Here is a 14,836-nt window from a genome sequence, read left to right as displayed (position 1 = left end):
TTCTTAGCTAATACAATTCCTCTGTGCAACGGTAAGAAATGCAGAACCTAATGAAGGCCTGCCATGGAGATGCGTTTCTTCAGTCTGTCTGCTGTTTATTTCATTCGATGCCCTAATAATAAAATATATAAGATTATAAAATATCTGGACTACGAGTATAAACTTTCGCTTTAATACACGGAAAACAAGTACTGATACTAAGAGGTAATCAACAAGGACTAATAATGACTAAAGAAAAATTTCTCTCTCGATTTTCTTGAGGGATTTCTGAATATAGGAGTCGTACTTCATGATTTTTCTTCATTTAAGGAACACGCATTCTCACAAAGTTAAAATAAAACAATAAGATGGTGCACAGCCCTAGTACGATAGGCAACGAATTATCAGACAACATAAACACGATAAACCTTTACTTGTTTTTGTTTTTTTTTAATACGTATAGAAAGCAGATATTAACAGTTAATCCTTCTGTCAACAGCAACTACTGCCAATTCTGGGTCCATACTCCAAAAGAAACAAAACTTCCTTCTCACTGAACTGGGAGGCTTGACAGCGCTCAAATGTGATCCCGACAGTAAACACGAACGAAAACGAAACCTATCAGATTCGGTCCAGTGATTTCAAGGGAGAATTTAAACACACCCTGTCTTTCCCAAAAAATGACAGTACCATGACGGATGAGGACAATGACCTGCCGCAGACAGACCGATGTGTGAAAGGAGAGAGAAGATATATTCGTGTTATCTGCTGAACCGAAAAACCAGGAAGAAGTTCCCAAACTGATCGCCAGTCACTTAGGACAGCGCAATTTTCTGTTCGAACAGAAAATAAAAAAAAATAAAATAAACAGAAGACCCTTAAACACAGTATTTAATTTGCTCTTCTCTCAGATTTCGGAAAAAACTTCGAATCGACAATGATATGTGGTTACAAAAACCTTTGTTAGCCGAGTTGAATTTCAGGAGAATTTTTACCTTCAAAGGCGAATTTTCCCTCCATACAACTCTCCAGTGCAGGTACAGTAGCCTTAATTTAAAAAAAAAAAACAGGCTACTATATTTAATGCTAATGTAAATTCTAATCTACATTTATAGCAAATTTCAAGAAAAATATCACGAAGTGAATGAAACTAAATTAAATTTAAATGGTAACACAAATACATAAATCAAGCTAGCTGGCAAATGACTAGTAGCAGCTGAATCTTTCCGACACGCAAACACACGAATTGGCAAAACAACTCCTAACACAAGGCACACCACGCATTAATATTTGAAGTGAGCGTTGGCTAATGAAAATGGCTAATCATCTTGGAGTTCACGCAACTCAGCCAAAAACACCAGGGACTGGTGCACTATGATGCAATATCTGTGCTACGATTGCATTACTTCATTAAGTTCCATACATCTGACCACATACATTAACTTCCATGTCGGAGGGGAAAGGGGAGGAAAAGCCCATTTGAGCAAAAAAAAGCATTAAATTACGATATTTCCTTCTGATCCTAATACCTCTATGTTCGTTGGCCATAATCTCTTGAAGTTGAATATCTCACTTTCTGCTTCTCCACCACTGACACTTGTACTATATATACACTCTACCACCAAAAGTAATCGGCCACCAGCCGCCACCTGCATAAAAAGGATTTTTGAAAAAAGAACCGTTTATTGGCACAATATTTTAACAAGTTCTGCAAAATTGTAACATCTAGAGACCACCTGTGAAATGATCGGATTGAGGTGTTTAAAGCTTCGAATGGACTGAGCAAGCTGATGGTATTCTTCCTCTTGCCTACACACGAGGGGGGGGGTCGATATATTTTCTACGTAAGACACACATGCCTGTTGTTGTTGTGAAAGTGGATAATTCAAGAGATTGAATAAATTCAAGGAAGAATTAAACAAATTACTGGAGGGGGATGTGGGAAGTAGGTTTTTTCGTTTTTTTTTTTTTTTTTCTTTTTGCTGATGCTTTATATATTTGCTTTCTTGCATTATATATTCCACCACTACTACTAATAATAATAATAACTAGGGGGCTTTGCTCGCCAACCCCTGCACACACTTTTCTACGTAAAATGTAGAGGTATGACGGAGTAAGTCAAATCTTCTACGTAAGACACACACGTCGAAACTGGTCGATATCTAATCAGGAAATTACCTATGTAATTATTTACCTGTGCAATTGCAGTGACGCAATTTCCCCGCCCACTTGTACCACGTTACCCACATCCCATTGGCTACCTCACCTTCCACCACACGGCATTCTAAAGGTGAAATAAATTGCACTATGTAATTATTACCTGCGTTTACATAGGTCACTTATGAAAAAGCCATTGCCGCCTCTGTAGCCAGGTGGGCAGGAGTAGCAGTGCGTAGCACACGCTTCTTGATTAGACAGGGGTTCGAGCCCGTGACCACCAAATAAGGAGGATGCGGAAAGGTTAGGGAATGACCACCGCATATCCCCAGAGCAATATGCCTTAGTTGCTAATGCTCCTAAAAACCAAATAACAAACAAACAAAAAGCCTTTTGCTTCGGGTTCCATAATGCATGAGGAATATTGTTGCATCCGAAAGAGCAGGACTAAAACATTTACAAACTATACAAATATTTAAAATATTTACAAAATACTAAACTATATCGGGTTCCTTCATCAGCTGATATTACAATGGAACATCAAATGATGCCGGGCGTAGTCATGTGTCAGAAGTGAAACATGTGTACGAGGTTGGTGAACGTTATGGAGGCAGTTGTCTTTCAATGGAAGACAACAATGTAATTATTTACCCGCGCATTTGTAGTGACGTAATTGCCCCGTCCTCTTCTCCTATTGGCTCGAATAAATATCACTAGGAGGAAAACGTTTTTAATGTATAGAGAGATAATAACAACAATAATAAAGTGTCAACCCAACTTTGGCTTAATTACTCACCATATCATCATCAATAGATCCCAAACGAAGTTTTGATAATATGAAGATGGTATTTTGGTATTTGCTTCCATGGTATTTTGGTCCATTCTTCCTTGAACTTAGCGGTCAATTCGGCTACTGACTAACTTCATGTTATCTTCATAATAACTTTTACTTTCCCAAGATACATCACTTTTCCATCTTCTTGGCCTTCCTCTAGTTAATTTGCCGATGGTTCCCAAGTTCTTTAATATTTTTAAACGTCTATCGTTATCCATCCTATGTATATGTTTTTTTTTTTTTTTTTTTTTAATTCTGTTTAGGCGCGTTAGCATATATGCATAAGGCACCAATTTTCTTCACAATATCCGTCCACATGTAACAACTTGACTATTAGTGAACGGGTTTTTATGAAATTTTACATTTAGTCCTTTTAAAAAGATTGTCGTGCTATTTTAAGTTCGGGCCAACAGAAGTCGCAATTATTATTATTTATTTACTTATTATTATTATTTATTATTTTCCGTCCTCATGTTATTCGACTTCCACGATTTTCGTGCAATTTTATATTTTGACCTATTAGAAAAAGCCATCTCAAATTTCATTAAAATCGGAACAATAGAAAAGAGGCAATTACTGTAATTATTTTTTTTTTATGCTATAACACATGGGCTCTTCATATATTGCAGTACAATATATACTGTATAGTGTAGCTGAAACCCTGGATATTATGTTTGTTGCCATGCGCTAATTGGACGAATGAATGAGCAACGGGAGGATGCGCAAACAAAATGCTTTTTGAGTGCATAAAAATTCTCTCTTTTTTGTTTCAAATAACATTTAATCGCCCCCTCCTCTTGATATTTCACTGAATTGTATTCCTAGAAGAAGAGCAGAATTATCCAGAATGTCAATTTACTGCATGACATTCGTTGTTCAAGGCAAGAGGACAGATGGCCCAATCCTTGTGACAGCACCTCGGTGAACTTGCATAGTTGGGACCACAAACTGTGAATTTACGTTTTTACGATGTATGTGAAGATGTTTAGTGAAAGCGAGTACATTCGCAGTGGGGGTTTGAAATGACCTATTCGAAAGCAAAAACTTTTCATCAAGTTGTTTCAAACTTGGTTTCGGAGAAACCATTTTATCAAAAGCACAAACGTTGGTGCATTTCAAGATTCAAAGGTCGCTGAAACCGCCATGTCTTCTCGATAATTTTTGGCCATGAACCATAATTCTGTGATCACACCATCCATAGATTAAATATGACTAGCGCCAATGCTGCTTCGCTAATGCAGCGGTGTGAGACCGATACAAAACCACGTGACTTTGTTTTATGGGCTCCTGTCAGAGCGATTGTGTAATTAGTAGCATTAAGCCAAGTATCCCAGAGCCTTCTTTTCATTTAGGGTCTGTGCCTAGTGCCTACGAAGTTATTTAGAGTCCACGAAAAAATAAATTTCAACGATTTTATTCCAACAATAAAATTCTACAAACTTTTTTTAAACACAGATTTCTAATTCTTCGGATTTTTCTGTTAGCAAAATCGTTAATAAAGTCATCAAAGTTCATACTGCAACTAAATTAGTGATGGAATAAGCGTTGCAGCAATAATTTCAAGACCAAATTTATAAAAACGCTTTCTAATTTCTTTAAAAAACAAAAATAAATTAATAATAATAATAATAAAAGATTTAACGTATGGGGCATTTTAATATGTTGGGTATAATGTAGTGAGGCTTCAGATTAAGTCCACCGGACACCAAACGATGAATACCTAAAACCTACGAACGCCAAACGATGAACACGTAGAGTATCCAAAAGACCACCCTGTATTATCTTACGTAACAATTTAGCGTTTTTCGAATTTGGTTAAACGCAATATTAATTGGTTACAAATTAAATGTTTTACTATTAATAATTTTACAGTAAAGCGCTTTATTATTATTTTTTATTATTATTATTTAAGCATTAACAGCCTTTCAGATAACTGCACTTAGTTCATAATGCAACGTGAAAGTGCTATAGGAGAGAAATTTTCTGGACGTGCCTTATACCTAGGACTATTTGTTTCATGGACCGCTTGGTCTCAAACACTTAGTACTTTTCATGCAGGCTCGATTTAAATGGATGTAACCAGCGCCTCTCGAATATTCTAACAGAAACAGGGTTACTTTTATGGAGCAAACTTAGAACGGTGTTGAGTCTCACTTCCAAATGCAACAAAATACCAGTACCCAACTTTTTCTTCAAACTGTTGAAATTCTGCATCATGTGCGTACGTTTATCGATTCATCTGTTAGCCTTAATTAAGCCTTTGCATGCCACAAGGAAAATATCGATTTCCTTTGGGCAGCATTTGAGCAGTCCTCGCAGGAGAAAGCAAAAAACAAAAACATTTAAAACTATGATCAATAAATCACACTTCAGTCAGAGAATGGACAATAACAACCTTAATAAGCATGCATTTTGCAGGCTGCGTTATATATATAGGAAGCTATCTAAAATCGGGTAGTTTACAAAACGGAATTCTTTTAAAATCATTTTACAAAAAATAAATAAATAAAATAAGTAATATATATATATATATATATATATATATATATATATATATATATATATATATATATATAAAGTCTTTGGCATTTAAATAATAGTGTGCAAATGTATCCCTATTCATAAAGGTGGGTCAAAGCGTGAATTAGGTAATTCTTAAGACCTGTGTGCCAGGGGAAAATAAGAGAGTCTGTAGTCAAAGAATTAATACAAGGACCTCCCCTGAGTCCAAGGAAGTTCTCATAATTATGGCTAAGGGTTTGCTTACTTCCTTTGCTGCCTCCTTTAATATAACTGGATAGATCCCGCCCACCCCAGGAGCCTTCCTTATGTTTAACTTCAACAATCATTTTGAAAAATGTTTGTGAAGACATATACCAATCACGGCATGAATTCGTTAAAAGCAAATCACATCTGGCCAATTCTGATTAGCTACTATGAGGTTGGAACAAAACAACTGGATGCAAAGAATAATTCTGTCATCATATACTTAAGGGGGTCCCCAGTAATGTTGCTGATAGTGCTCCAAGTATAATTTCTGCGTGAATTTGGGTGGTACCAAACTCAAAACAGTAGAAAATTAAGACCTGGTGGTAATTATAAAGTCTGACATGTTCTCCGAGCAGTGCACAGGCCTGTAGGACAGCTTATGAGGTTCTGTCAATGCTATACTGGAATTTTCCAACAGGAACAGAGATTATCGCGTTGTATAAGGATGCGCCACATTTTGCATAGTACACGTAGGTTTGAAACGTCATTTTAGAAAGTATCTAATTTCCTTTATTTATGGATCTGTTGGAAAAGATGCAGAAAAGAACTTTTGTTCTCTGCACCCTTCACAACCTTTTCCTTTCGGTTGGGGGCAGAAAGGGATATTCTTACCAAGAAAGACTGTAGTGTATATATAATACAGTCTCTGGAAACTAAGAATCTATGTGGTGATCTAATTGAAATGTAAAAATGCGTTAAAAGGGTTAAGCAAGTAAATGCAAATGGCATCTTTACCAGTTCCCAAATGACACACACTGCAATGCACAAATAAAAATTAAAAGAGGATGGTTGAATAGATGTTTGGAAATGTGTATTCAGCCAGAACGTAACTGATCGCTGGAATAAATTTCCACCTGGTGTTGCAGAAGTGGATAATTTCAAAAAATTTAAATATTTGAGCAAATGAGAAAGAATAGACTAATAAAATGTGTTTCGTTTTATTATATATATATATATATATATATATATACACAGGGTATCCCAAAAAGTTGTAACCAAGTTTAAATGTTTGTAACAAATGTAATTTTAATGAGAGAAACACCTGCGCTAAATGTGAGAAAAACAGTTGAAGTTTTTACTGACATTCAACATGTGCACCACTTGTCACACGAACAATATCTAATCGGTTATTCATCCCATGTTTTTTCAAGGATGTCACGCTTAATCATGGCAATTGCATTTGTAATCCTGTGCTTTAAGTCTGCTACAGGGGTCTAGTAGACTGTCTTTGATGAATCCCCATAAGAAATCACAAGGGTTAAATCTGGAGAACGTGGTGGCCACGCAATGGGACCATCACACCCAATCCAGCGGCCAGGAAAATTGTCATCAAGAGACCTTCTCACACTCAAAGCCCAATGTGGCAGCGCTCCATCTTGTTGGAAAATAACCCTATTTGGCAGTTCATCCAATTGATACACATAAACTCAAGCATGTCCTGGTTTGTTTCTTTGTTTGTTATTTGGTTTTTAGGAGCATTAGCAACTAAGACCATATTGCTCCGGGGATATGCGGTGGTCATTCCCTGACCTTTCCGCATCCTCCGTATTTGGTGGTCACGGGCTCGATCCCCAGTCTAATCAAGAAGCTTGTGCTAAGCACTACTGCTCCTGCCCGCCTGGCTACGGAGGCGCCGCATGTCCTGGTAATCCGCTCTCACAGTCGCTTCTTGAAAGAAAATGGGTCCAATAACACGATCAACCATGATGCCACACCACACATTCACCTTTGGGCTATCTCGCTGATACTCCTGCGCGTAGTGTGGGTTTTCAGTCCCCCAAATTCTGACATTTTGCTTATTCACCTTTCCCGAAACATGAAATGTGCACTTGTCCGTGAAACAAATCCGTGTCATTAGACGTTCATCTTGTTTCATTTTCTCCAACATGTTTGTATTGCTCATTTAAAATTGGCGCTACACTTTTTTGTTCGTGTGACAAGTGGTGCACATGTCGAATGACAGTAAAAACTTCAACTGTTTTTCTCACATTTAACACAGGTTTTGTGTTTCTATCATTAAAATTACATTTGTTACAAACATTTAAAATTGGTTACACCTTTTTGGGACACCCTGTATATATATATATATATATATATATATATATATTTTTTTTTTTTGATGCTGTATAAGCGTGTCTACCTTGAACCGTTATGCCAATGCTAATGCTAATACTAATGCAATCCGGAACTTATATCGGCGATTGAATTTGTAACAATCAAAAATAGGGCGCCATTCCTCTCTTTTAATGCTAGCTAGAGCTTTTAGCGAGAACTGCTCCTGCAAATTAATTACAGCTGTGTGGCTGATCATAGAGCTCTTGCGTGAATCAGTGACCAGTTTAACGGCACTTTGTATCAGTGGAGAGCGAATAGACGGAAAATGTCAATAAACAGGGTGATTCAGCAGGAATAGTAAATATTTTGGGAGGTTATAGTATCAATTATTCTGAGTAAAAAAGTTCATATAAACATGTGTCCAATTCTCGATGGATAGGGAGATACAGATGTTTGAAACTGGCGCGCACAGAGCCATTATGATAAATGACTCATGGACTTTTTGAATGAATGATACAAAACGCAAATAATTGACAAATTTTTTACAGTTTATAATAAAATGTTCGAAAATCCCACGGCCAACTCCAAATGCACTTTGGAACTCTTGTGGTAATATGATGTGTTGTTGTTCTGAGGTCTTGGCGTTCCTTTATGAAGGCAGCAGTATCCAAAATGAGAGCAAGCAATTCAACTCTTGCATTCACCTTTTCTATGCATACTGCGCTTTTCATCCAACACCACACACAAAAATCTAACTGGTTGAGGTCTGGAGACCTTGGTGGCCAATGAACGGGACCACCGAGCCGATCCATCGTTCAGGGAGAGTTCGATTTAGATATTGTATCACCTGACGGGTATAATGTTCAGGAGCTCTGTCATGCTGAAAGTACATACCAATCCTTGTAGCCAAGGCAACATGCTCCAATAGTGGTGGAAGTTCGTTTTGCAGAAATTCTAGGTAAATGGGTCCTGTAAGACGATTTTGTAACAAACCAGGCCAGGCCCAATCAAATAAATTTAAGGCTGAACCAGACAAACATTTCGATGAAATGGGAAGGTTTTTTTTTTTTTTTTTTTTGGCTGATGCTGTATAAGCTTTCTTTCTTGCATCATATGTCTCAAGTAATGCTAATTGTCGATGATACCGCACCACAAATTTGTTTCTACAGTGGCATGTGGATTTTCGTCACGGGTGAAAATAGCTACATCACTGAGTATTAATGGAATTAATCGGCAATTAACATTTACCCACCGACAAAATTCCAATCGCTGGGACTCGTCTCCTGGTTGAAGGTATTGCACCCGCTGTACGTAAAATGGATACAAGCCATGCTCACGTAATGTTCGCCATACTCTTGTCTGTGGAACACCGATACGCGTAGAAATTCTTCCGTGTGCTAATAGTAGGACTACGTTCTACAGGCTGAAGAATGTGTTCTATCATCCACATTTTGTTCATTTGCTCATTCAGAAGAAAAAAGCGCTGGAAACTGTACCAGTGGCACGCAGTTTGGTGTAAACGATCTTAAATCCGGTATTCTGCGGTTAGGAAACCCTCGACGGTATTCTCTATAAGCAACAGTAGTACTTCCACCACAAAAACCGTAGATAAACACCATATCAGCATATGTGATGTTCGGCATTCTTAACAACAATTCTAACACCAAACAGAGTCGGGTTATAACTGCTTCTTGGTCACATCTGATTCTGGGAGCTGTGCGCACCAGTTTCAAACAGCTGTATCTCCGTATTCATTGAGAATCGGACACATGTTTATATGAATTTTTTACTCAGAATAATCGATAGTATAACCTCCTAATATTTACTATTACTCCTGCATCGCCCTGTAGATACATAGAGCTAGAAAAACGTGTACTTCGTTAAATCAATAATAATCTCTTCTATAAACAGCGACTTAGAGACGTGCCCAATCAATACATTTAACACAACCAAGGTTTTCGCTGCCACCATAACCAATAATACATGACTAGTTATAATTGTGGAAAAAATGCAGCAATATTTATGTTAGGTTAGGCGTGTGTTAAGAGCCAAATAAAATAAGGTTATGAGGCATGAGACTATTGTATAACTGCGTACATTCTTCAGTCTGTATTGTTTCCGAGAGGGGAAAATCACGCAACCGCACGAGACCGACTAACTTGACCACATTGCAAATATAGCCGAGTTGGTCGACGAAATCCTGAAGTCATTAACGGGCTTCGAACTCGGGCCTTTTCCAGCCAGCTTGAGTGGATTTGAAAAAAATACCTGACAGGCATCCATTTTCCGACCGATAGTGACGCCATTGCTGCAGTGAATGCATTCCTAGAAGCCCAAGAGAAAATTTTTCTTTGCACCTGGAATCAGTGTATTTGACTCCAAAGGGGGACTATGTTGAAAAGTAACATGTTATCAGACTCCTCAAATAAACCCATCATACTCAGGCCACAAACTTTTCAAACGTCCCCTAACTGTGGAGAAATCCAGTTTCTTGCACATAATAATAAAGATTATAACCACTGCGACTCGCGAATGTCTCGATAATCTTTATTATTATGTGCAAGAAACTGGATTTCTCCACAGTTAGCATTAGCATTAGCATTAGCAGAGGCATATGATGCAAGAAAGCAAGCTTATTCAGCATCAGCCAAAAAAAAAAAAAAAAAAAAACACTCCCATTTCACCCCTCCGTTCGTTCGAAATACCTGTCCAGTTGAGCTTTAAAATTTGTTTAGGCTATCAACTTCAACAACAAGTGATGGAAGTCGGTTCCACCAACCAACCACCCGCTGGCCAAAGGCAAATTTCCGCACATCTATCCGACATCCGTCCTTCCTCAATTTGAATTTATGCCCTCTGAGCTGATTATTCTGAGAAAGATGAAGAATCCCATTGGCATTGAGCATGCTCAAACCATTCAAAGCCTTATACACCTCTATCAGATCACCTCGCCGGTGCCTAATCTCCAAACTCTGTAATTTGCAAAACTTAAGCCTTTCTTCGTAAGAGCAACCCTTTGTTCCATTTACTAATCTTGTTGCCCTTCTCTGTACCCGTTCCAGCAGCTCTACATCCTTCTTGAAATGAGGCCTCCAGACCTGTATACAGTACTCAAGATGTGGCCTTACCATTGCCTTATACAAGGGAATAATCACCTCCTTATCCCTGCTAGAAAAATTCCTGTATATCATTGACAAGACACCATGAGCTACTCTTGCAGCTCGTCTGCACTGCTCAGAGAACTTCATATCTGCCTGCACAATTACCCCCAGGTCCTTTTCATTCTCCACCACTGTCAGTGTAGTACCGCAGAGTTGATACGTTGCTCTGGGGTTACTGTTTCCCATATGCAGCACTTTACATTTGTCGATGTTAAACCTCATTTGCCACCTCTCAGCCCATCTGTTCAACCTTTCCAGATCCTGTTGCAGCAGCATAGCGTCAGTATTGTCCTTAACGACCCTGCCAACCTTTGTATCATCTGCAAACTTGGACATTAAACTTGATATCCCATCATCAATATCATTCATAAACACCGAAAACAACAACGGACCCAACACTGAACCTTGAGGAACTCCACTAATAACATTAGTCCACGTTGAGCAGTGTCCATTGATTACCACTCTCTGTCTTCTGCCACTCAACCATCCCCTTATCCATAGCAGCAATTTGCCTCCAATGCCACACTGCTCCAATTTGTGCAGCAGTCTTCCATGTGCAACAGTATCAAAAGCCTTTCTAAGATCCAAATATATAATATCAAAGTTATTCCCTGCATCCAGTTCTTTTGTGACTACATCATAGTATCCAATCAAATTGGTCAGGCAAGACCTGCCCTTAACAAAACCATGCTGCGTCTGAGCTATAACTGAATTCTTGTCTAGATGATCCTGCAGTGCTTCTTTAACCAGTGCCTCCATTAATTTTCCTGGAACAGAAGTTAAACTAACAGGTCTATAATTACTTGTGTCAGCCTTTGATCCTCCTTTGTGAATTGGGGTTACATTTGCACATCTCCAGTCTATGGGTACCTCCCCTGAGTCCAAAGAAGCTCTCATAATTATGGCTAGGGGTTTGCATACTTCCTTTGCTGCCTCCTTTAATATAACTGGATAGATCCCATCCACCCCAGGTGCCTTTTTTATGTTTATCCTCAACAATCTCTCCTCCACTTTCCTCTCAGTTATTACAAAATCATCCAGCTCACTGCCAATGTTTACTTTACCTACATCATTCTCCTTCCTGAATAACTCCTCATGCGTGAATGTAGATGCAAAATACTCGTTTAGATTGTTAGCCACCTGAGCAGGATCCTCAACTGTTGAACCATCAATATCCAGTGGACCAATCTGATTCATCCCTTTCCTTTTCGAGTTCAAGTATGTAAAGAACTCTTTTCTGTTTTTCTTTGCATCCTTTGCCAAGGATTTTTCATAGTCTGCCTTTGCCTGCCTAATCTCCTTTGTGACTTGGTTACAGACCAACTTATATCTATCATAGGCTTCCATGTCACCCATTAATTTGTATGTATCCCATGCATTTTTCTTCTCTGCCACATGTCTCATTAGTTCATCTGACAACCATTTAGGCCTAAACCTTGAACAATATTTCTTAGTTGGTATGTAAAGCCTGGTAGCCTCCAAGATTAGTTCCTTGAATGCTTCCCATTTTGAGTTTGCTGTTGGTAACATGATCAGTTGGTCCCACTGTATAGAATTTAAATACTGTCTCAGACCATCATAGTCGCCTTTACGAAAACAAAAACCCTTCCCTTTACCTCTGATGGTAGTTACCTCCTTGAGTAAATCCCACTTCAACACACTGTGATCACTGCCACCTAGTGGTTCATTTATCTGCAGGTTCTTAATGCATGAAGAATCACTACTGATGATCAGATCAAGAGTATTGCTCCCTCTTGTTGCCTCACGAACATGCTGATGTAGAAAACAATCATCCAATAAATCCACAAAAGCCTTGCTAGTGTGCGAGTGACCAACCCACAAATTCCAGTCAATATCTGGGAAATTAAAGTCCCCCATTATAAGACTCTCTGATTTACTGGCCCACTCTATTTCCCTGTACAATATCTTATTATACTCATCAGAGTCATTAGGCCTATAGCACACTCCTACTCTCAATTTTGATTTCCCTATGCTTATGTCACACCAAACTGACTCGACACTGCCCTGTCCATCGATGTCGACTGGCTTCACTTCCTTGGACTTTATGTGTTTCTTAATTAATAGCATAACCCCTCCTCCCCTGTCTATCCTTTCTATACACATTGTATTCCCCAAATTCCAGTTCCGCATTACTTATATCTGTGTGACACCACGTCTCTGATATCCCAACAATATCTGCCTTTGATGTTTTGAGCAATACCTCAAATTCATCAAATTTATTTACCAAACTCCTAGCATTGGTGTACACGCAGGTATACATGCACCTGTTTCTATTCTTAGCTACTCTAACACAACCCATGTGTTTACTTGTACCGCAATGACTACCAGCAGTCTCTGAAATATCCTGCATCTTGTTTTTCAGACTTCTGCTCATTTCAATAGAAGCAGTGCAAGAATCACTTCCACCTCTGCCACTGGCTACTGTTAATCTATTAGTCCTTGTATCCCCCCCAACTAACACTGCCTCGACAGCATCAGCAAAAATTCTTGCACCCTTTCTATTTAAGTGTATCCCATCCCTGTAGAAGCAATCTCTCCTGTTAACAAGTACAGTCCAGGCTGAAAAAAATTCTACCCCTTGAGCCTTGCACAATCCCTCCAGGGCCGAATTGATCGACAAGGCTCTCATCATATACTCCCTCCTATCGTGTCTGGGCAGAATTGCAGACACTTTCAAGTTCAACCCTAATTCACGGCTTTTTTTCAACAGTGACCTGTACTTGCTAAGTAATTCCGCCGGTCTCCTACTCTTAATATCATTAGTGCCAACGTGTACAACTATATCACCTTTTGTGCCCTTAAAAGATGATATCCGCTCTACAACGTCATCAACCTTTGCCCCTGGCAGACATACCCTGGTCCTATTCCACCTATCCTTTTTACAAAGTTAGGGGACGTTTGAAAAGTTTGTGGCCTGAGTATGATGGGTTTATTTGAGGAGTCTGATAACATGTTACTTTTCAACATAGTCCCCCTTTGGAGTCAAATACACTGATTCCAGGTGCAAAGAAAAATTTTCTCTTGGGCTTCTAGGAATGCATTCACTGCAGCAATGGCGTCACTATCGGTCGGAAAATGGATGCCTGTCAGGTATTTTTTTCAAATTAGGCAACAGATGAAAGTCAGATGTGGCAATATGTGAAGGTGCTAGTTATGGTGAATATTGGGCATGGTTCAAGATTTTAAAGCTGCACTCATGCAGTCAGCAGACATGTTGTCCTAGTGGAGCATGATTCCTTTGCTGAGTTTTCCTCAGCGTTTGTCTTTGATGTTTTCAGGCAAATCCTTCACAGGGAGTCTAATATAACCCTGAGATTGTCTGGTCTGTCTAAAGGTAATCCAATAGCAGCACTCCATTAGCATCCCAAAAAACCAATGCCACCACCTTGACAGCAGAAGGAATCGACTTGGTTTTCTTTAGAGGGGGAGAAGAGCTGTTTCCACTCTTTGGACGGCTCCACTGTTCTCCAGCTGAAAGTGATGGATCCACACCTGATCCATGGTCACAAACCTTGCAAGGAAATTCGCTGGATCTGCTAACGATGCTAATGTTCACTTGACTTGACAATTCTTGTGCATTTTTTGATCAGCCTTCAAAAACTTTGGGAACAATTGTGCTGACACCTTTATCACAGCGAGAACCGGTTACGTGGTATCCACGTTCAGATGAGATGCATGCCCAAGAAGCTGGCAATGTACCGAACTCTCACTCATCACCAGATCATGCATACTGTCGACAAATTCTAGAGTGGGGGACGCTGCAGGTCTTCCACAGTGTGGGTCATCCTTCAGGATCTCCCTCCCTTATTTAAATTCTGCTACCCACTTCTTAACCATGGAATAGGATGGCGAATCCTTC

This window comes from Mastigoproctus giganteus, chromosome 13 (assembly GCF_048544385.1).
Source record: "Mastigoproctus giganteus isolate SK-2022 chromosome 13, ASM4854438v1, whole genome shotgun sequence".
Lineage (NCBI taxonomy): Eukaryota > Metazoa > Arthropoda > Arachnida > Uropygi > Thelyphonidae > Mastigoproctus > Mastigoproctus giganteus.
The sequence above is the reverse complement of the archived record's forward strand: the minus strand, read 5'-3'. Positions refer to the sequence as shown.